The sequence below is a fragment of the Drosophila arizonae genome, chromosome 2, assembly GCF_054131065.1.
Source record: "Drosophila arizonae isolate 15081-1271.41 chromosome 2, UAZ_ARI_1.0, whole genome shotgun sequence".
In the NCBI taxonomy this organism is placed as follows: Eukaryota; Metazoa; Arthropoda; class Insecta; order Diptera; family Drosophilidae; genus Drosophila; species Drosophila arizonae.
Window position 1 is genome coordinate 28286368 of NC_142922.1, and position 22938 is coordinate 28309305.

The following is a 22938-nucleotide window of genomic DNA, read 5'->3' on the forward strand; positions in this document are numbered from 1 at the left end:
CCTTCTGACCACACATTACGCATACGCAACGTCAGCCTAATTGAGAAGGGTAGCAAAGTTCTCAGGCCAAAATATGTCAAATGTCGTGTTTGTGAAAAAGTTCCGCCTGCTCTTCTGCCGGCTGTGGCATTTGTCTGTGTGTTGTGGCCAGTGACAGAAAAATGCCACAAATGCGCTCCAAATTAAAAGTTGGCCGGGCGACCATAAGGAATTTTTTAAATATTTGCCACAGCATCTGCAGGCACTGAAATTGGTTGATCTGAACCCAAGCAGAGCTCGCTTGACACTGGCAGCCAGCGGGGCGCATGAGTAATGTGGGAAGCTATCTTCTTATGCGCTAATGACAAATTCAGCAGCCGTCTCAAACGGTCATCTCATAAAAATTTATCAAAATGCTATGTCAATGTGCAGCAGCAGAGAATAAAAAAATAAAAAAAGTCTGTGTGCAACAGGAGTGCCATACGGAAAAACGAAACGTATACGCAATTTGTAGTTGCTTGCTGCGGAGGGGACGGCAGAGGCAGCCAGAGGTAAACAATATTTTGCAGTTCATTGAACGGAATAAGCTCGTTTCCGATAAGGAAAAACCCAGCTAGTGAACAAGGCAGCAAGAAAAAGTACTTTACACACTGCACACGCACACACACACATACGCACTTGTTTGTGTGCGTGTGTGTATGTTGCTGTTGGGGAGCAGTCAGACAGACAGACAGACAGACAGGCAGACATTGCGTGCTGTATCTGGTCTGTCTATTGGTCTGTCTAACATTGCGTTTTCTATGTTCTACAATCCACCGCAGGAGCAGTAGCAGGAGCAGCAAAACTCGATAGTGTTCTCTGCTGCAATAAGCAGACAGAAGGAGACGAGCTGGACTATCCAAAATTTAAGCTTGCGATATCCAATTCTTATTTGTGCTCACACACACGTACACACATACGCACCTAAATCTATACACACACGCTTTCATGTCCATTCTAGGCAGCTATTTGACTTGCATTTATTTTGGCTGGTTGCAGTTGGACCGACGTTTGTCTGATTTGCTTTGGCAGCCACAGCTCGATTCATGTTCTACAAGCAATATTTTCTCTTCTTTATTTTTGATAATATTGGTAAACTTAAGGTAAGTTATGAATATATTAAACTTTAGTCAAAGTTATTTTATACCATAAGTGATTTATGAATTATAAAAAAAGAAAAAAAAAAAGAAAAATAAATAAATACGTCAGCACTATATGCATAAGCATTTTATTTATATATGCATATATTTTTTATTAAGTGTTTTTTTTCTGGATCAAATTGAGCAATTTTAGCGTATATAATTTTGGACAATTTTTGGATATTTTTAAGTCTATTAATTTTTAACCAGATTTTAATCATTTTATCACTTATTAATTACATTCATTTGTTACTTTAAATATACTTTTAAGTCTGTATTATTATTTTATTTTTTAATCAGGTAGAAGATGTACGGCAACAATTTCTTTACTTATTATTGTAATTTTTATTTTATATATAAATATATTTAAGTAGATTAATTCTTAACCAAATTGAGATATAGAAACACGTTTTTAATGCTAATAAAATTTGATATATACTAAATTTTAATAATATATATACTATAAAGTTAATATATTTAATTTTATATAGTGTATAGGCTCACTATTAATTAAAATTTAAAACTAAATTTGAACAAAAATAGGACAGCAATTTGTCAATTTAAGTATTTAAGATCATCAAACCTATAAGTACGTATTAAATATAAATTGTTTTCATAAATATATATATTCAAGTCTATCGATTTTCAATCAGGTTAACAAATTATTTATGAAAGTGTATTTAAATTATTAATTATAATGAACAATTTAACTACAAATTATTAAGGGCAACCAATCGTTAATTAAATCATACTTTTACGCGTATCAATTTTTAATCAGATAGAGAATTTATATAAAAATAATTTTAAAGGCAACAATTCGCTAACACTTAACAACATTTAATTCTACAATTTAATTCCCAAGGCAAATCACGTTCGTCGCTCTGAACTCAACTAAAATACACTCAACAAGAACTAATGTACATTTGTAAAATGCGCAAAATATTGCTAGCTGCTGCGAATACTCAAACAGCTGCCAGCGGCATGAGGAGGAAGAGGAGCAGCAGGAACAGCATAAATAGGGAGAAAAAAATATACGAGATTTGCGTGTCGCTCAGATTAAGCCACTTTGTGTTGTTGCTGTTAATGCGACACGTGTGCTGCACAGGTGCTGTCCGAAATTTATAGGTTTAATAATAGTGTGGCAAATAGCTGTTAGTGTATGGCAGCCTCACTCAGTGTCGCTGCCAGCACTGATTGTCAGCCGAAAACGAACACTGGGGAATTCGAAAGAGCAGCAGTGTAAATGGGGCACAAGTCGAAGACTTCGTGCCCTCAAGAAATTATCATAAAAAAGTTCAAAACTAAGTTTTTTATTTGCGCACATTCATTGGCAAATTGTTGCGACCCTTTGGCAGTGTAGGAAAAGTGGAAAAAGACCAACTCGACACATGCAATGTCCAAATGTCCAACTATTCAGCAGAGTAAGCAACATTTGAAATTCGACCAAAAGCTACACACACACACACACATAGAGTGAGAAAGAGAGAGAAAACAGAGAGTTTGAGGGTGCATGGCCCACACACACAGACAGACCTAAACACACAGAGGAAATGTTGCGTTGCACATGTGACAAGTTTTTCTTTTTCTATTTTTTTCTTCTTCACTAGCAGCAAAAACTATTCAGCGTTCAGTTCAGTTGAGTTGCCCGTTAAGGTGAGCTGCCATTTTTGCAGTTGCTATATCAAACTGGGCGCAAGCTGACCAGAGCACATGAATGAAAAAAAAAAAAAAAAAAGGAAAGAGTATATGCCACAGCATGGCAGGCGGGGTCAGGACCTCAAATCGTCGCCGTCATACGAGCGGGCGACACAGTTTTTGCGCCGCGCAACAACTTTGAAAATGCATTTCGCAGTGGCTTTCATTTTGCTGCTTGTTAGCGACGCCCCCACATAACGCCCTTCGCTCTTCGTCCTTCGTCCTTCGTCCAGCGTCCAGCGCCCAGCGCGTTGGTTATAAATTTAAACCCTTTGCGGTTAGCCCCTTTCTGGCCCCTCTATTTCTTCCATTTTTTTCGGTTGGTGCGAACACAAGCCCCTGCCAAATCTTAAGTTAACACCCCGTTCAATTCTCACACGCGCTTACGCTTTGTCTCAGGGTTCTCATGCTTCTGTATTCGGGGGGCTTCAATTTTTTTTTTTTTTTTTGCGTTTTTGCTTTGGCTGTTCCACATTCCGGGGTCATACGTGCGCTTTCGGTTCAGTTAGGGTTTAAATGGCTAAGTGCTGGTGAAATTGTTTCGCTCTGCCATTATTTTTGACCTGCCCCCTGCCTCCCCGAACGGGAGCTTTTGTTGTTTTACGCTCTGTATCTTTCGCACTGGTGTCCGCCCCCTGCCCCGGCAGCAGCCGGCATTAGGAGTCTAAGGTTAAATTGCACATGTTGGCCATGCGTTTGACTGGCTGACGCTTTTTCTGCTACTCGATTTAACCTCAAGGTGTTGAGCTGACATATAGTTCTTATACAGGTATCCATCAGCGTTTTGTGTACAGTTTATTGATTTCGCTCCGATGCGACACAGAGTCCACGTAATTGGAAATTGATGTAGCAAAAAGTACAAAGCACGGCTAAGAGCACGAAAAATGAGGAGAAGCTACATCAGAAACTACTTCTCTTCTTCCTCCTTTGCCTTGAGAAACGCACAAAAAAAGAAAGTCATACCCCGCAGAGTAATCTAAGTATTTCAAAAGAAACTCAAGAAACGGCAACAAATTTTAATTAAAAATTGTCAAATCAAATTTCACGATACTCCCCCAAGTAGTTTAAATAAATTGTCCACAAATCAAACTGCAATAAAAATCTTTGGTATCCCTTTTCAACGCCTTGTAAGCTGTCGATTTATTCAGTTTGGGCTAAGTCCGATTCACTTATATTAAACCGTTTGGGTCTAGCTGAAAAACCGCAACAATTCTCAATGGCCAACAAAGCAACTGCCCAGCTGAACAATCTAAAACGCATCAATAGGGCACGAGCTGTAAACAAAAACGCATACGGTACGCTCACAATCGATGGACCTCTGCACCTTGCCCCCCAGTTAACTGCGGAACAATGCAGGGCAACGTGGCAATGCCCAAAAACGTAAACCGATACAGCGAACAGAGGCCGAACAAAAAATGGGCCACAAAACCTATTGCTATGGCGAAATGAAGAGCGATGCCAGCGAGTGGCTGATGAAGCGCAGAGCATTGTCAACTCGCGCTTACAAAGTGTGTGCATGTGTATGTGTGTGTGCTGCTGTTGAAAGCTGGCCTGCTAAGCTGGCATGCTGCATGGATCTGGCATCATTTAATAACCAGCGGGCGTTAGGGATGTCATGGCACACGCTGCGTATACGCAATATGCCCAAACTCTAAAGCTAAGCCCAGAGCCAGCGCTCGATGATCAACTAGAGCAGCTGCGACCCAAATATGCAAGCATCAAGCAATTCAGCCCAAGTCCACTCAGTGTAAATGTAATTGAAAAATGGTCAGAATTGAGCAGAAAGCACTCAATATTAATTAAATCTGGGCACAAAATCCATCTGCGGGTCAGCTCACCTTTTGTGTATTATACTATAAAGAGTAGATGTTTCTTTGCAGCTTGCTTGGGAAAAGTTTCCTTTTATTTAAGTTGTGCGAGAGGCGGCTAATTAGGCTTTCATTTACCAATACACACAGACAGTTAATAATTTATTATGATAAACATTTGTTTGCTAATTAAGTTGACAACTGCGATGACAATTTGACAAATTCATTTCCGTTTCAAGATGTCAGGCAAAGCATTTAAGTGACACCCTAATTGGGCTGGGGTCGGGGCCATAATTGTACGGCGGATGCGTCCAACGGAACTGAAGCTTCTGCACCCTTCGACTTTGAAGCGGCTTTGAAGCGTGCAAATCAGGAAACGGGAAATTGTTCGTTAAAAATGTACTTAGATAAGCATTACACACGGCCATGGAACGGATCAATAACGCCCGTTAAATGACAAATCAAAGTCAGTCGAAAGCAAAATTGAGATGTTAAGGTAAAAAGCAATCAGCAGGTGAAAGAAATAAAAAATTTAAGAAATAGTTTTAAATGAGGTAAAATGCTTTAATGAATAACTAAAGAAATTCCAAGCCATATACCTAAAACATCTCTTAAAGACGTTGATTTATAGTAACAAGCATAAAGCATAGTTTAATATATATATTTAATATACTTTTGTTTATATTGATTAATTTATATTTTTGCAATTCTTTAAATTTATTTATTATTTTTATATTTATATATTTACTGTTGCCATTGACCGCATGCCAATTAAATTATTTAGGGAGCAATTTGGAAATTCGAATCACGTTTTTAAAGTTTTGGCATGTGGAAATCAAATAATCATAGAATTTGTTTAGCTATATTTTATTTATGGAAATTTGCATTTGGTATTTATGGAGTCTGCAGACAGACAGGCAAAGGGCTTGGGGAGGGTCGAGGCAGTTAGCGTTGATGTCACAGCCTCAGAGACAAAATATTGAAAATATATATCAGTATGAGTGTGTATACATATTTTCTATATGCGTGTCTGCGTGTGTGTGTGTGTGTGAGTGTAAGTTATGAATATATGAATGGTCCGCTTGAAAAATCGTTAACAACTTTTGAAAACATGCAGCATTGATGGCTGCCTGAGGGTTCCAGTGCTTCAGTCGTCACCGAACTGTGCGAAACAAGTAAATCTGTAAAATTAAAACAAAATGTCAGACAGACGCTCTTACCGACTGCCTCTGCCACTGCTGCCGTTGCTCTGGCTCTGTCACTAAAAGAAATTTATATATATATATATGCTTAATAAAAAAAAGAAAACAAGACGACAGACGAGGCAGATTCGTCAGTATTTGCCGTTTACATATATAAGATATATACGTATGTATGTCTGCTCGTATATTTATATGCTGTAGGTCCTTTTGCTGCTGCTGCTTCTGCTGCTTCTGTTGCTGACTGCTGCCATGTTATACTGTCGAGATTTATAAGCACACACACACACACACATACACGTACACCCACTCACGCACACGGAGAGGGTAAGTGCCATATTTATGCATACATTGCATTGACACCGAAAAAAGATACGGCGGAAGATGCAACGATATGTTGCACAGCAAAGAATTATGCGTATGAAGGACATTCTGCAGCAGGGGCAAGGATTAAGCTTATGCGGGACATCTTTTTTAAATTTAATAAATATATATAAATGTATTTTATGAACTGTGCACAAAATATATGTTGCAAAAGCATATATTTGGTAAACATATATTTAATAAATGCCACAGAATCTGCTAACACAACTTCAAATAAATGCTAAAAATAAAGATGAATATTAATCTTTTATCTAGTCTACGGAGCAAAAAATGAATAAAAGATTATTCTTCAGACAAGTATGAAAGGTTTAGTTCCCCGTGCAGTCAGTAACTTTAACTGTAAGTCTTTATGTATTTACTATAGCAGAAAAAGGGTGTAAGCTTATAGAATTTTTGACAAAAAGCAGATATATTGCAGGCATTAAACGCAGGACTTCTCTCCCACTCCTCCTCCTCTACCGCCACTGCACTGCTTGAACTCTAATTTTGAAATCTAATATATATCTGTAGCTTTTCTGCGGCACGTTTTATTTATTAACTTCTGTAATATTTTATTTCATTTTTAATTTTATTCAGCTTTATTCACCTAAAAGACTTTTCAAACTACAAATTTATTTTTATATCGAAGTTAGATATGACTTTTCAACGGATATATTTACACTTGTCTGTTACTATTCCGATTTCAATGATCTATTCCGGCAGAGAATATTCCACTGAGCATTTTAATGTTAATCAACTTATTAATCAAAGGAGAAAAGGAGAGACAAATAAATATTCTACAAAAAAGGTTAATAATTGTCACAAACATAAATGAATAAATAAGTAAATAAATAAATACATAAAAACATAAATGAATGAATAAATAAATAAATAAGTAAATATTGTAAATACATAAATAAATAATAAAACAAATGAATAAATAAATAAATAAAATACATTAAATATAGAATCTATATGCAAAATGTTTAGACACTAAATCCAAAAATGTACGAGATATAATTTAACAACTGAATACTACTTTTTATTGATAGCACGTAAGTGGAAGCTATTGATATCTACTGATATATATTTATATCAAAACATTTGCATTGTATAAAAATATTTTTGCCAATACCTTTTTTCTCGCAGTGCATTGTTAAAGCCCTCGCATCCTTCATATTACACTTGATGTACGTTTTTTATGCAGCAACTACCTTGTTGCATTGTTTGCAAATATACCCAAACACGACACACATATACATATATACATATTCATATGTGTATACATATATATATATTTATATCGCACAATTATTCCGTACAGCTGGCAGTCTGTGGAACAAAGCACGTACTTATTGATTGGCCAGCATGTTTTATATAGTATTTAGCAATTAAAATCCATTCGACTTTTTTCCATGCATGTATTTGATTTTATTTGCTGTTGCGTACTATTTTCATTTTCCCTCGCACACAATTTCGAGCTCATTAAAAATTTTCAACTGAAATATTTTGCCGGAAGCTGCTTTCGAAATGTGCATACGCGATTGTGTGTGTGTGTGTGTGTGTGTGTGTGTGTGTGTGTGTGTGTGTGTGTGTGTGTGTGTGTGTGTGTGTGTGTGTCCTTAACGTGCCCCGACTGCCGTGTGCAGTATACAGTGCTGCACAAAAGTATGCCGTCGCAGTCAACAGCTCGCCTCAAGCTCTAAGCGGTTAGCATACTTTTGCCACCACTGTGGCTGCCGCCCTTTTCCGACTGCACGCGGAGTTTGTGTTTGACTTTTTGCCTCTTTTTGCACAAATTAAACTGCAAAATTACATGCGGATATATTTAATTAGATGGCATACGAATACATTTTGTTTTACTTACCTGCCGGATGCTGTCTCTCGCGATAATTTGGCTACACATGTCGCACAGCTCTGCAGCCTTCCTGCACCTGCCCCTGCCTCTCCCTCTATCTGCCTGGGGTCTGCCACATTTTAATGTGGCATACCAATTGCAATAATCGCATGTGTGGCAACAAAGAGCTGCAACTGTAATGCTGTTCGCTTTTTTCCCGTTTTCATTCATATTATTTTATTTAAGTGCAAGAGACAATCCTATCTGGGTTCACATTTACTCCACATTCTCTTTTTCGCTTCATGGCATTTCACATTTGATAACATTTCGATTTGATACATTTTCTTGCTGACTCTCTCTCCCTCTCACACACTCTCTTCCTGTCTCGCTCTCGTCTGCATCATTACCACTTTTATTGCCGTCTTCAGTGTCTGCGTGTGTTTCCTGTATCGACGAGTCAAGCGACTCGTGCTCAAGCGATATATCAATGACACATACGACACACACATACACACACATATATACACACACACATATAATCTAAAATTACAAACATATACATATACATTTATGTACATATATATATGTACATACATATGTATTCATTCGCATGTTGCCTTTCACACACGTCTGCCCATTTGTCTCCATCCCTCCGCCCCTTGTGCTCCATCGGACAGTTGCTTAAGCGTTTTGTCTGCTGACTTTTCTATGAAATCCTTCTTACAACTATTGCTAAAGAGAGTTTAATACTTCTTCAAATACACTTGCTAAGGGTCTTATAACTTTGGCCAAACTTCTGCCACGCACTCATGTAGCAATCGCTTACTTTTGGCAGCGAGTAGTTATAAACGTTCAAATTCTATAAAAGCGGAGAGCTCTAAGAAATAATTTTCATTATTTATTAAATAAGATTCGAGCTTTTAGCTATTTCTAAGCAAAGCAAAATATTAGAATACAAGAATTTATTTTTAGATATATCTAAGCTCTTTGTAAAAATCGAAAAAGAAATACCTAGCTTCCCTTTCAGATCACTGCTAAGCTGCTCAGTAAATTCCACAAATATTGATCTCTGTATAGAGTTGAATATTTTGTAACCACGAACGAGTATTACGCAGTCGATCGCTCCCGACTACAGAGAGTCCTGGGTCTATTCAGTCGCCCTCTCTAGTTGGTTGGATTTTTTGTCCGCGCTTCATTTCATTTCTTTGTTAACATGATTCGTTTTTTATGGCAGCTGCGAAAGGATTTACTCCATTTGGCTTAAATACTTATTTAAGCTTAGTTTGCTCACATGACCACGCCCCCAGAAAAAACGCCCCGCCAGCAGCTGTGGCCGTGGAAAGCATGTGGCTGGGTGCCTTAATTCATTTGGTGCATTATTTAAATTGCAACGCAAGCGTATTGAAAGTACACAAAGAAGCGTTTGTTTGTTGGCATGAACTATTCACCCGGAGCCACGCCCCGGGACAGAGCTCGACGCCTGACCGCATGGTGCTGATTGCTTTTTGTCATTGCTCGAAGGTTAAGCAACGGAGTCCAGCCGGAGATCCATTTAAAGTTGAAAGCGAAGAGAAGTTGAAGGGAATTCCTTTAGATTTAAGAAGTTTAAGGTCCTAGACAAGCAACGGAGTCCAGCCGGACATCCATTTAAAGTTGAAAACGAAGAGAAGTTGAAGGGAATTCCTCTAGATTTAAGGAGTTTAAGGTCATAAACAATATTTTATTTTGTTGTCAAAGGTCGATTTGAAAACTGTTGATAGAAACTTGTCAACTCTTTGACGTTGTACGAAATTGATCAGGTGCTACGCACTTCATTTTTATTTTGTTTCATTCAAAGGCTAATGCCCTCAAAAATATAGATATAATAAAATTTTTAAATATATATGACTAAAAATGAATGTAAATGAATGCCAAAAAAAGATGTCGAATTTGGGTCTGGATGAACTTGGAGCTTGCGAATCCCTAGAGCGCATGGATAGTTCCAATCCCTCTAGCATTTTGAATACGACTCCCGTGTATTACGATGAGCCCAGCGATTCCGATAGCATACAGTCGGCGCCGGAGCTGTTTGTAGAGCAGCGGAAAACCGAAAACGCCCGACTGTATCCGCTAGAGGTGAAGCTTTACTGGACTTACGAGGAGGTTGAACGAGGCCTTATGAAGAAGAAGCGCAAGCGACGTGTCGATTTGTACACTGAGCGAACAGTCAAGCGCAGAAAGTTCTTTAAGGAGTGGCCCGGAACATCCAAAGTGCTGAGTCCTAAGCAGGAATTGGGCTACGAGGCTGACGATGAAAATTAATTTGCATGTTGAAATTTCACTTTTTAATAAATTAACTTACGAAAGGGTTCAATAATGCACGGCACGACCTTAAATCAATTTATTCGTAGACATACCTAATGGATACCTAAAGTACCTACAGAAATTTCAACATTTTTTCGTTCTTCTTCAGCACACATAAGAAACACACACAGAGACACGAACACATGGGGAATTAATTGTTTTAGACCGTGATAATACAAAACAAGTAAGAACGTGTCCAAAATATAGCAGAATTTATAGATATATCCGCCATAGCTCATGATCTTGGGTGATCGATGCGGATCTATATTCCAAATTTCAGCTTTCTAGCTCTTCAATTAATATGATTTCTGGCATATAGGAAAATGCATTTGACGATTTGCCACGCCCCTTGTGGGCGGATCGTGAAAATTTTAACACTATAAATCGGAGATATACACGAGTATGTGTTCCAAATTTCAAGCCTCTAGCTTCAATAGCGCCGAAATAGATTGCGTTCATACGGACAGGCGGACAGACGGACGGACGGACAGACGGACAGACAGCAAGACGGTCATTGCACAAAACCAATATACTAATTCACTTTCGTGAATGAGTATAATAATTCACTTTCATGAATGAGTATAAATATCACACATACGTATAGGCAATCCAGATAGACAGCGGACGGACAGAGATAAATCAGCTCATCGCCCTGATCAAGATTCGATATACTTTGTGGGGCTTGCCACGCCTCTTTCTGCCTGTTACATACATTTCAGCACACTCAAGGTATTTTCACATAGCTCCAAATTCAACAAGAATTACTTGCCGTATATATGTATTTATTTAACACCAGACACTTGATAATGAATGGATAGAAGAATCATCAGAAATTCTCTTTGTATGTTGCTCAACTTACAAATTTCGAAATCGATTTGTTTACTTTTTGTAATCATATTAGTTTTGAAAAAGCAATCAAAAATGTTCGTACCTTACATCGTTCTGCCTTCTATAGCTTCAGTCTACCGCCTTACCTCAAAAGTGTAACACCTAAATTTTTTATCCTTAAATATTTAAAATGTTCATTGGCCCAGTTCAAAAAGGTAAGTAAACAAAAAAAATAAATAAATAAATAAATAAATAAAATAAAATAAAAAGTAAAAAATTTTAAAGCAGATACATATATAAAAGAATTTTAAAATATTTATTTTTATATTTATATAAATATCTTTTCTTTTATAGAGCATCTGCACCAGATGATCCTGGGCTGTGGTTGGCCTTGTGGATCTCTAAGTGGGCCATGTTGTTGTAGTGGATGCTGCGGCAGCTGCTGTGGAGGTTGCTGTGGAGGAGGCTGCGGTGGCTGCTGCTGATAGTCGGGCTGATTTTCATCGTGTCAGTATTGGACGGGGACCAATGGGCTGCCGTTTTGCCAGTACAATCTCATGGAGAAAGAAACCACATTCAACATCTTCTGGCAAAGGCAATATTATGTGAATAGTTTAACAAATAAAGTGTGAGGCTTTTCGTATAATTTTCTTGTTTTTATTGTGGCCCTTGAACTATTATGGCAAAATAATAGTTTGCCAATTGAATTTTCATTTTTATAGGAGTCTATGAACCATATTTAGTTATAAGAAGTTATAAGAGCTAGAGAGCTGAAATTTGGCATGCATACTCGTGAGTACCATACGCAGTACGAGTTTGCTTTATTTTTTCGATAAATCGTCTGATAGCTTTTTATCGAGAATAATCGAAAATCGGCATTGTTTGCGTGTGCGAGAATAATCGAAAATCGGCATTGTTTTTTCAGCCTAGTTTGAACACTTTTAAACCTAGGGACTTCAAATTTGCGTTGTATATAGAGTTAATGGACACAAAGATTTTGTAATTTACAGATTTTGGATACAACTCCCCCTTCGCCACCAATTTGTAAAAAACGTATTTCAAGTACTAGAGACGTGTGCTTTCGAACGCACACACATATTCACCATATGATTACGCTCCCATTAAGATCGTATGTCTATAAAAGAAATTATTCAACAAATAAATTCTCATAATATTGCTCACACTGCAACGCAGCCTAAGCGCAGTCGCTGCATGCTGCGCAGTTAGCAGAGCGCGTGCTTATAAGTGCATGTGTATGTATGTGTGCGTAAAAGAAGTCCAAAATGATTAGAATATCAGGGTATCTCCTAGTCGAGCAGTCTCGAATGGAGCCTTCTTACTTGTTAATATATCGCATCAATGATATTTTAAGTTTAGAAAAATATCAATATGATATTATACTGCATATCTCTAAATATATGTATATATAATATATATATATTACTTTTTTATTTATTTTTTTGTTTTCACAATAAATTTATATAAGTAGAGTCGTTTTAATAGGATTCTACTATATATTTAGCCGATCGAGCCATGACTGATGGATTATGGATAGCTATTCCTCTCTTTCGAAATTCGAATGGAACATATTTTGACTAGAGAGGAGACTACTTAGTGTTATTTATTTTGGTTGTGATAGGTATCAATGCGTTTGTTCTCTAATTCACTAGCTGGTTGTCCCTCGAAACGGTGCACCGTTTTTTTATACCCTGAACCCATTTTCAATGTTCTTAACTGCTTTATCGACTAAAAAGTCCAACTTTCTTAAACTGCTGCCTTTCTGATGCTCTAGCTAAGGAGTGCCCGTATATTTTCGGCCAAAAGCTCTCATTTTATTCATATCCTATTTGCTGTTGTTTGCTCCATCTGCTACATCTCTTTTAGTCTCTAGTTTATTAGTCAATCTAGTTATATTTTCAAATTGAGTTCAAGTTTGTGTAATACAAAAATTTGTATCTGGTAAAGTTAGCATTGAGAAATCTGTCATCAATTTTAGTACCTGAGCTCGCACCATGTTCTATAGCTTCAGTCTCACACAACTATTCAAAAGTTCAACATCTAAATTTCTATTAAATTTAATTCTGCAAAAATGTTCATCGGTCCAGTCCAAAAAGGTAAGAAAAATAAATAAATACATATTTTTGTATTTATAATATAAACATATATATTTTTTCTATTTTAGAACATCTGCACAACATGATCCTAGGTTGTGGCTGGCCTTGCGGGTCGTTGAGCGGTCCCTGCTGCTGCAGCGGTTGCTGCGGCAGTTGTTGTGGTAGCTGTTGCGGTGGATGCTGCGGTGGCTGTTAACATTGAATGAGGGGAGAAGGACTACACAAGGATCGATGTCAACTGATGCGCAGAAACATATAAAATCCATTCACCATCTGCTATTTAATATGAAGTGAGGCTGAAAAATCGACCATCATTTGAAAATCCGAAGTTGTATTACCTGTGGGCTAAGGAATGGAGTTAAATGCTGCAGATCCCTAAAAAAATAAAAGAGAACAGTTGTTTCGGAACTACAGGAATGCAGATCTAGATATTTTTTAAAATAAGAACATTTTGCACAAGATCAAATAAAAAATTTTGTTTTGAAAAATGAACATTTTTGGAGCTTTTTATTTCATTTACTAATTCTATATGTATTTTAAAATATATATAAATATATATATAGGCTCATTTCTGAAGGCTAAATATAAAAATAAAATTATTGTAAACGAAATAAAATAATAATGATACGAAGAGCCTTAACTATTTCAATTACTACTTTTATTTAATTTTTTTTTATTATAATATTTAGGATATAAATATACGATATATGATATTTTATATATTTTAAATAGACAGATGTAATTAACAAAATAGATTTTTTTATCAAATCATCTAAGGAAAATAAATCATATTTTTCTTCGACTTGCTTAAAAATTTTATATATTGAGTTCAGCCCAGCAACAACGGCCATAGGAACAACGTCTATTTATTTATTTTATTTTTATTTTTTGGCAAATTTCCAGCTACAGTATGTTTATTGGCCCGGTTCAAAAGGGTTTGTACTTAACTAACATTTAATTTTTACTTAAAATAAATTAGGAATTTACTTAAATAATAGAACACTTGCACGATATGAGTCTGGGTCATGGCTGGCCTTGTGGATTGGGTGGTTCCTGCCTTGTCAGAGGATGAATCTTTATTGCGAGAGGACAGAGCAGCGCCGACTCACACACAAGCTAAAAATACATGTATCAATTCAGGCACTGCAATAAGACGTTGTTCCACAAGTCATTAAATTAGTAATAAATATGAATTTATATTAAATATATTTGTTTCGTTCTACTGTGAAATTCGCTGAAAATCTGCCTCGATTGCTTATTAGCAAATTGTAGCAAATGCTGAGGCTTCCCTGCAAAACGAAATGCGACGAGCGTGTGCCACATGGAGCAGTCAGTGCTCGACAGGACAGAGCCAGGTAATGCTTAATTTGAGTTCCAGCAAGCCGCATGTGAGTATGGCAACAGTCGGAAGAATGCTCTGGCATTGAAATTTTAATTAGTGTCAAGTGCCGCCCACAAAATATAAATGTGCATAGGGCGTGGCACAATGTTGATGTCAGCAATTGAGTTGATCAAAGTAAATTGCTAGCCAAGTTGCTCATACGCCCCATGTGGCGCTTGCAATTATTAATGACTGCTGCAAGTGCAGCAGCAGCAAACGAACAAGAATAAAGAAAAAAAAAATAGAAAATAGAAATAGAGAAGCGAATACTGTACTGCTCTCAGTCCTTCAGCTTTTCATCCTTCCGCCCGGACTGCCGACTGCCTGCTGACATTTCAATTCATTTCGGATCGCAGTGGTGTCTGTTTTGTATATCACGTATTAGATTGTCGGGGCCAAGTGCCTGGGGAGATGATTTCCATCATTCATTTTCTCCGGCGGGGCGGCGGGGCGGCGGACGGCGGGGCGGCGTGTGTCGAGCTGAGTTTTCAGTTGCTGGCAAAAGTGTTGCCACTTTGAATTATGAAGCAAGCGTGTGCCACCTATACTCACACACACATACACACATACACACACGCACATGCACAACAGGATGACGCAGCTTTGGGAATAAGCAGCTGAGAATCTGAGTGGCAGGCAAATGAATTGTTTCTGCTCGCCTGCCTCCCCCCTCTGGCCTGCTGAACTTGACTCGACGCCGACGAGCCGAAGCGTTTAATAAGCGCAATATACATCGATATGAATAAGTAATATGAATATGCGCATATGCGCAAGCCAGAAAGTTAATTGGATGAAAGTGAGCCGACAGCTAGCTGATATGGGGAGTCAAAGGGCTCGTAAGAATACACGCTCACACACACACACACAGCTGGTCAGCATTTTTGTAAAGCTAAATATAACGTGGGGGAGCTACAGATTTAAGGTATCAATCAGGATAGAAGTATTTCAATATTTGCACTTAAACATGTTGGCCTTTATTGAGATTTTCAGTAACAGTAAATCTGTCCTGTTTCTGTTCCATACTTTAGTAATTAATGAAAAAATAATTTGTACCTCATTTAATCCATATATACGTCCTATACAGTTTTCTTAAATAAGGGAGGTCTGTAGCTCTGAGCTCACTTTAATTTTTTCGATTGTAAGTCGGGTTTATTATTTTGTTTTGATTTTGGTAATTAATTTTTGGCTTAAATTTGACAGCTAACAGTAAACTGCCATTTGCAACGCTTCCAAGTCCTTCCTGCCAGGGGCAAACTGGCGTATTCATCGTATTCTCGGTCTAAGTTCGGGTCTCGGTCTGAGTAGCTAGCTCGAGGTCAGCTCTTGAATATCTGCTGGAATGCTAGTTTCAGCAGAGCCTGCATCGCGATGATACAGAGCATGCCCAAATAGACCTTCCAGTTCAATTGCCCCAGGAAGGAGTTGTCGTCAGAGCTGGACGCCAGCATGTGGCGCATTGCATACGACTCTGGCTGAATGCGCAACAATCCCAGGCCAGACTCTGAGGGGGGCTGTACGCTGCCCCTCGCCAAGTCGACGTGCTCATCAGCCCGATCGAAGGTAGAGGCGTTCCTGTGATTCATGTTCTGATCGATGCGCGACATTCGCGCGCGCAGGAAGTTGCGGAACTGAGGGCGCCGCGGCAACGCATTGCTCGACCGGCTCAGATACCGCAACACGTGGCTGCCCACCACGGACACCTTGCGCACCATTTCCGGGCGCTGTCGGACACGCTCGATCCCCAGCGGCAGCAGCGAGAGCGGATGCTGCCTCAGCTGCACACCGTCCCCAACCTGGCTGTACTCCCGAATACTGCCCGTCGTCATCCTTGGGGCCAACAGGTCCTGCATGGCCTGTGGCGTCGTCGCCAGCATCATCGTGGCCATAAAGGCGCTCGGCACCTGCTCAGTTGCGCGTGAGTGGTATCCCAGTGGATTACCAATTGTCGCTTCTGTTCGGGACATGGTAGTTCTGGTGCTGAAATTTCTACTGTACCGGAAATGTTTGTTTCAAATTCATTGAAATGTTCGAAAGTCTAATGAATGGACAGTATCAGGCTGCTAGGCCTTAGATCTCTTTTCGCATTTTTCACTTTTTATGATATTTTAATTTATATACCCTGAACCCATTTAAAATGGGAAATCTGGGTATATCGGGTTTGTTAAATGTAACAGGCTGAAAGGAGACCCCGTAAATTATATATATTCTTGTTCAGGGCGATGAGCTGAGTCGATTTAGTCCTGTCTGTGCGTATGTGGAACTTATTTAAGTATATCCTTTAAGTATTTCCTCTAACTATTTATTCTAAGTATTTCTTCTAAGTATTTTCTAAAAATATTTCATCTTAGAATTTCTTATTAGTATTTCATCAAAATATTTCCTTTAAGTGTTTCTTCTAAGTAAATTCTCCAATTTCTTTAATGCTTAACTGAACGACCAATAAAGATTTACACACACTTCACTTCATTTTACTGCAATGCACGACTGAGCGACACCCACCAGGTCTGAACGACTAAAGAAATGCTACAGCTGCTGCCCTTTATATAGGGAAGCTTTCACTCAAAATAAGTCGCTCTCAAATGTTGAGCCCGGTGCCAGGTAGAGGTCGTTGCAATCGACCTTCAAGAGACCAATGGGAGCACTCTCTGCTGCTGCAAGCACTCCAGCTTCGTTTTACTCAAATATAAATATAATATGAATACTGCTGTATATATATAGACAACTTTTTCTTCTTCATCATTGACTTTTCTCAGGCAGACAAAAATAGAGACATCGGATTACCTTATTATTCTGATCATGAATATACATATATACTTGTTAGGGTAAATGATTGGCTATGATCTTGGTCTCTATCACTCTCTCTCTCTCTCTATTTCTCGCCCTCTCACTCTCTCTCTCTCACTCTCATTGTTTCGTATTATCTATATATCACCTTCACTTTATTTCAGTCTCTCTCATTCACACACACATTTCCTATCTCTCTTTCTCATGCTCACATAGACTTCCTATTTTTCTCTTTCGAACTAGCTTTACTTCTTTCTTTTGCTCTTCTCGCCCTTCCATCAACATTTCTCCATTCTCTCTCTCTCTCTCGCTTTCTTTCTGTCTCATTGTCTCGCATTGTCTATATATCTATCTCTCTCTCTCTCTCTCTCTCTCTCTCTCTCTATTTCTCTCTCTCATACATACACACAATCCCTACCTCTCTATATCTCCCTTTGGAACAACTTTCAACTTTCTTCTTTTGTCCTTTCTCTCTCCACTTACTTTCACTCTTTCTCTCTCTCTCTCTCTCCCAGTTTCTTTGAATCCCTTTCAGCATATCAGTGAACCAATCACATTTGGCTTAATTTCTGCTTGCCCCAAAAGATGCATGGCTCGGGATCTTGGGGATGCACGCATCGCATTGCCGTTGCACATTTATGCAAATTATATGCCAGCGCAAGTGCTTTAGTGTTAGTGAGCCAGTGCTTGCAACCGTGGGTGTGTTTGTGTGTGTGTGTCGCATGGCGCATGCAGCCCAAACAACTTCATGGCCAAGCGCAAAAAACTCACATGCGGCAGCCAGTGACACACATATGACGCAAGTTTAACACGATGCAGCCAAAATAACAAGTAAGCGACACACGCACATGTGGAGGAACAAGAAGAGATGCAACACACACACACACCGAGTCGCGTTCATTTTGCGCCTTATCTGTGGCCGCAAGTGTTGCAAGTGCTCGCCGCAGCGACTGAAATTATGCTAATTTTTTGGCTTTTTGTGGGGCAGAGCGCTCCAGCAGGCGCAGCGGTTGTTTTTGTTGCCACAGGACATTGAAATTTATAAGCAATGCGAGATGGGAAACGGGCGATGCGAGTAATGGCCAGCAGTTGGAGACGCGCTGCTGATAACGCGGCATTAATAACTGCCGCTCGGGCAGCTCTCTTGGATGATTGAACATTTTGCAACGCGCATTTGCTTATCTAGGCAGCCACCTACACGAGTCTCCACTGTGCCACTTGCCCACTATTTGTTGCTCATTTGGGAGCTAAGCAAAATGTCAAGCTCTTGCTTGTCCTTCGGCTCCTGATAAACTCTTGACCGCCTTTCCACAGTGCGTCCCCATTGGTCCAGCCGGCCTTTGCCTTTCCCTTGGTCTTTCCCCTTGCCATGCCCTTTGCCTTGCTCTGGCCATTGCATATTCAACGTTTTGTTCGTGAAGCCTTTGAAAATTCCAAAACTTGTGCTGGTCAACTCTCCAGCGGCTACTTAGAGTACCGTCAAGTGTTGCATTTACACAAGAATTTTACTCTTTTTCTGTACTTGCCTCTCTTTTCCTGCCTATGTCTATCTCTTTCACTTCTCTGCCTCAGCAACATTCTGAGTGTTGCTGTGGGCAATATATGAATGTGTTGCCAAATTGAGCAATTGTTGTTGTGCAGAAAATGTACAACAAAAATATTGCTGAAAAGAGAAATAATAAAATAGAAAAAAGAAAACTACACTAACTTAGTTTTTGGCCTTATTTATCTCTCGCTTAGTAATAAAAGAACTGAGGAGTCAATACAGCTCAACTTAACTCCTGTCTCGGATACTCTATTGTTATTTAAATCGATAACTAATATCATTAAAACTGACATTCAAGTTCTTGTACTACAACTAAGATAAAGGGTTGGGCACTCCAACTGTGAGCGACTTCTGATCTCGGACTGACAGCTCTCTGCAAATTTATATGCCGCATGACAGTTCTGAGAATTATTCAGAAGCGCACAAATCATTTAAATTAACTCAAGAAACAGCTAAAAGCGTCGAAAGTCATATAGTGTAATTGCATTATATTTAGCTGGATAAGCACATTTGGCGATTGCACCACGCTGTGCATAAAGTTTTTTATTATCTAATCACAATTCGCCATGATCCAACTTCGCGATGGCAAACGCCATTGAGCGTCTCCTGAGAACATCATGAAGAAAGATCAATAAAACGCTCATTGAACAAGTAAACAGTCGAAATCGACTACAGAATTCTCATTCAAGGTCAAAACTCGAAAATATGGTCGAATATTACTTTTCGGAGTTTTTACGTTCCCAATTGAGTAAGTCAGTAGAAAAGTGGTACCTTTAGTAGTTTAGTAAATCATAATGAAGAGTTATTGGGTAACGTTACTATAAAATGTTTGTGCTTTCGCTGCAAAACATTGGAAATTACAGGGTATTTTTCAACATGCCATGCCGCGAACTAAAACTGAAGGAGATATAAACTTTTGCGGTCTACACATTTCAGCCTTATCGGGAATATTAGTAGAGTCTACAATGTAGACTCAAGGTCAATCTTCTCAAGTTATATTAGAATAATATTATATTATATCTATATTTAATATGCCTCATGTAAGAAACTTAATAGCCATTTAAGCTCGAGGTAACTCGGCCTTTTTTATGTTTGCACATTCGTCCTTGAAAAGTACTTGTACTACATAGACACAACACACACACACACACACACATTATGTATGCATGTATATGTATATTCATTTTGACAATTAAAGCCCTTTCCAGCCAGCTCTAATCAGTCTTGGGAGAGTTCTATAAATTTGTGAATGTGCCACACGCCGCAGGCACATTCATATATATACATACATATATATACATACATATATAGTGCACATATTTTTGTTTTATTTAAGCAGCAATTGCGAGAGCAAGTTAGGCGCCAGCTTGCAATTTGCCTTCGACTTGGCCAAAAACTGCCAAACGGGCCGATGGCTACAATTAATTCGACTCGGTCAATGGGTGGCTGAGTGGAAGTGTGCGATGCATACACACACACACTCACACACACACACACCCTTACATACGCACACGCACAAAGTGTCTGGCTGTCGATTGTGCTATTTTGCCTGATTTGCTGATTTCACACACACACACAGAAAAGCATTCCCCACACTCGCACACACACACACACACTCACGCATATCTATAGAAACTCTCACGCACACCTCGATAAAAAACTTTTGTTTTGCATTACACTATGCAACAAAAGTGGCCGCAACTTTGCTCAGTTGTTGTGTTGTAACGCCCCGGTCCAAGTTTGGTTAATGAATGGCAGGCTTAATTATTTGGCCAAAGGGGACTCGTGTGTCCAGAGTGGAGCCATGGAGCCGTGCCGCTGCCCACAATCAGCAGCAGCCCATGCCCCATTGTTATGTATATTGCTTGGGTTCACAGCAGAGCAGCTCCCGCCTGGCCCCGTCTGCCGGCACCGGCTCTGGGTTGCTTTTAATAATTGTTTATATCAGTCCGACTCAACTTTTTTTTATTTTTTTTTTTTTATTCCGTATTCCGCTTTTTCAGCATTGTTTAAATATTCCGAGCAAAGTTTCAATTGTGCGCGTTTGTTGTTGTTGCATATTTTATCCATTGATATTGTGCTGGCAATTGGCTGTTGATTTTCCGTTTTGTTTCCTCCCTGCCTTTTATAGGCTAATTCACATTGCATATTTAATTAAATGTTTTTATTTAAGTTCGGTTTTGTATTCGTTTCCGATCAATTACGGTGGAAACGGAGCTCCAGCTAAGGCTTTGCCTGACTTCACTTGAGCTGCTGCTGGATGCTTAATTAAATGCAAAAAGAATATATCTAGACGATGTCTAAAACAATGCTTAAAGGCTTAAAAAATTTAATTTCCATTGAAAATGCGGAAGAAATAAATTAAATTAAAAATCTTACTTAGGGAAGATGAGAGTGGGAAGCTAATTCATTTGGATTTCTGATCAAATTATGTAATTCAAAGAAAGTTAAATAGAGATAATATCCGTAAGTGTTGTATAGAATACTCATTTCAGAGAAGAGTTAGGCCTGGCTAATTAGAAAAAAAAAAAACTCATGTAAAGTATTATCTACTTCTTTAATTAAAATTCGGAAATACCGCTCTTTTACACTACAAATTCAAATAGATGAAGTGGCAGTAAGAAACTATAGTGGAAGCTAGAATAGAAATGGGATCTGTGCGCTGTCTTTCGCTCCATTAATACAGCATTTTACAATCGAAACTTTGCTTTGATCGTGCCAAGCTGAAGCATCAAATGCTAGCTCAAATTACGTATACCATTTATTTCATTGTTTGTTATTTTGAGCTGCTGACTGTTTCAAGCTGATTCACAATTTATTCAGCCATCTAGTGGCATGGGGCAGCACATCGGACCAGCCCCAGGGTGAACGCTTTGAACTCGTTCTCCTTTATTTGCAACCCCGTATGAAATATTTGCCCGATTGCCCGACACTTCATCAAGTTCACGCGTATAACAAATCGATACACCTGCGCGCTAAACACACCTGACAGAGCACACGCCTCACCCTCTAGCACCTCGTCCCCCCGGCTGTCGCCCACTTGGCCCACTTGGTAAAGCCAGACAATTTGGCAGCCAAAGCTGGCTACCTAAGCACCGAGCAAACCACCCAGCTGGGATTTCAATGCGTCAACGTCTCTGTCTGCATCGCTTGTCATGCATTTTACGCATGAGAAAATATTTTCAGTTAACAAGTCCGAGGGTTGAGCTAAAAAAAAGAAAAATGTGAGTAAAAAATAAAAACAAAAAAGAAACCAATGCAAAGTGCACAAGGAAGTGTACATAAAAATAAATCGAAATAAGGCGAGCACAGTAACAAACGATGCGCCATGCCAACAAGCAGCAACGGCAGGAGCGAAAGGGCAGCGGCAGGAGCGAAGAACAGGAAAGCGGCTGGCAGCAGGACGCCGACATGGACTGGTCGGTCATTGCCGCTCGGTCTTGTTTATTGTGCGATATGATATGAATGACACGTGACTGAGAGACATTCAGGGACAGGAACAGCTACAGCTACGAGAGAAGGAGCAGCAGCAGCAGCAGGAGCTGCAGAAGCAGTCAGAGCAGCAAAAATTATTAAATTTAGCGCAAGCCGCAAAACAGCAGCTACAAAAAACCAACCAACAGCTACACATACATTCATACACACATACACAGTCACAGACAGACAAGCAGTTATATGACAGCTTTGCCATATCGCACCTGGTGCACACAAACCGATAGCACCCAAGCAGACTCGATGGCATGCCAAATGCACAGCTGATAGCTGCAGGTTTACAGCGCAAGTTTCGATTTTGGTCGGAATATTTATATAGGAACTAGCTGGCCCGGCAAACGTTGCATTGCCCTCTATATTATTTCTAGGTAAAAAATTGTTGAAAGCTATG

The 22938-nt window shown here is 39.1% G+C and overlaps 1 long non-coding RNA gene across 1 annotated transcript; it reads left to right on the plus strand.

The window, feature by feature from the left end:
• The first annotated feature begins 10821 nt into the window (after positions 1-10821).
• On the plus strand, positions 10822-11876 carry LOC149270693 (uncharacterized). Its single transcript, XR_016270215.1, has 2 exons — positions 10822-11445; positions 11585-11876. It is a non-coding gene; the product is annotated as an uncharacterized LOC149270693 (long non-coding RNA).
• Positions 11877-22938: the final 11062 nt, after the last annotated feature.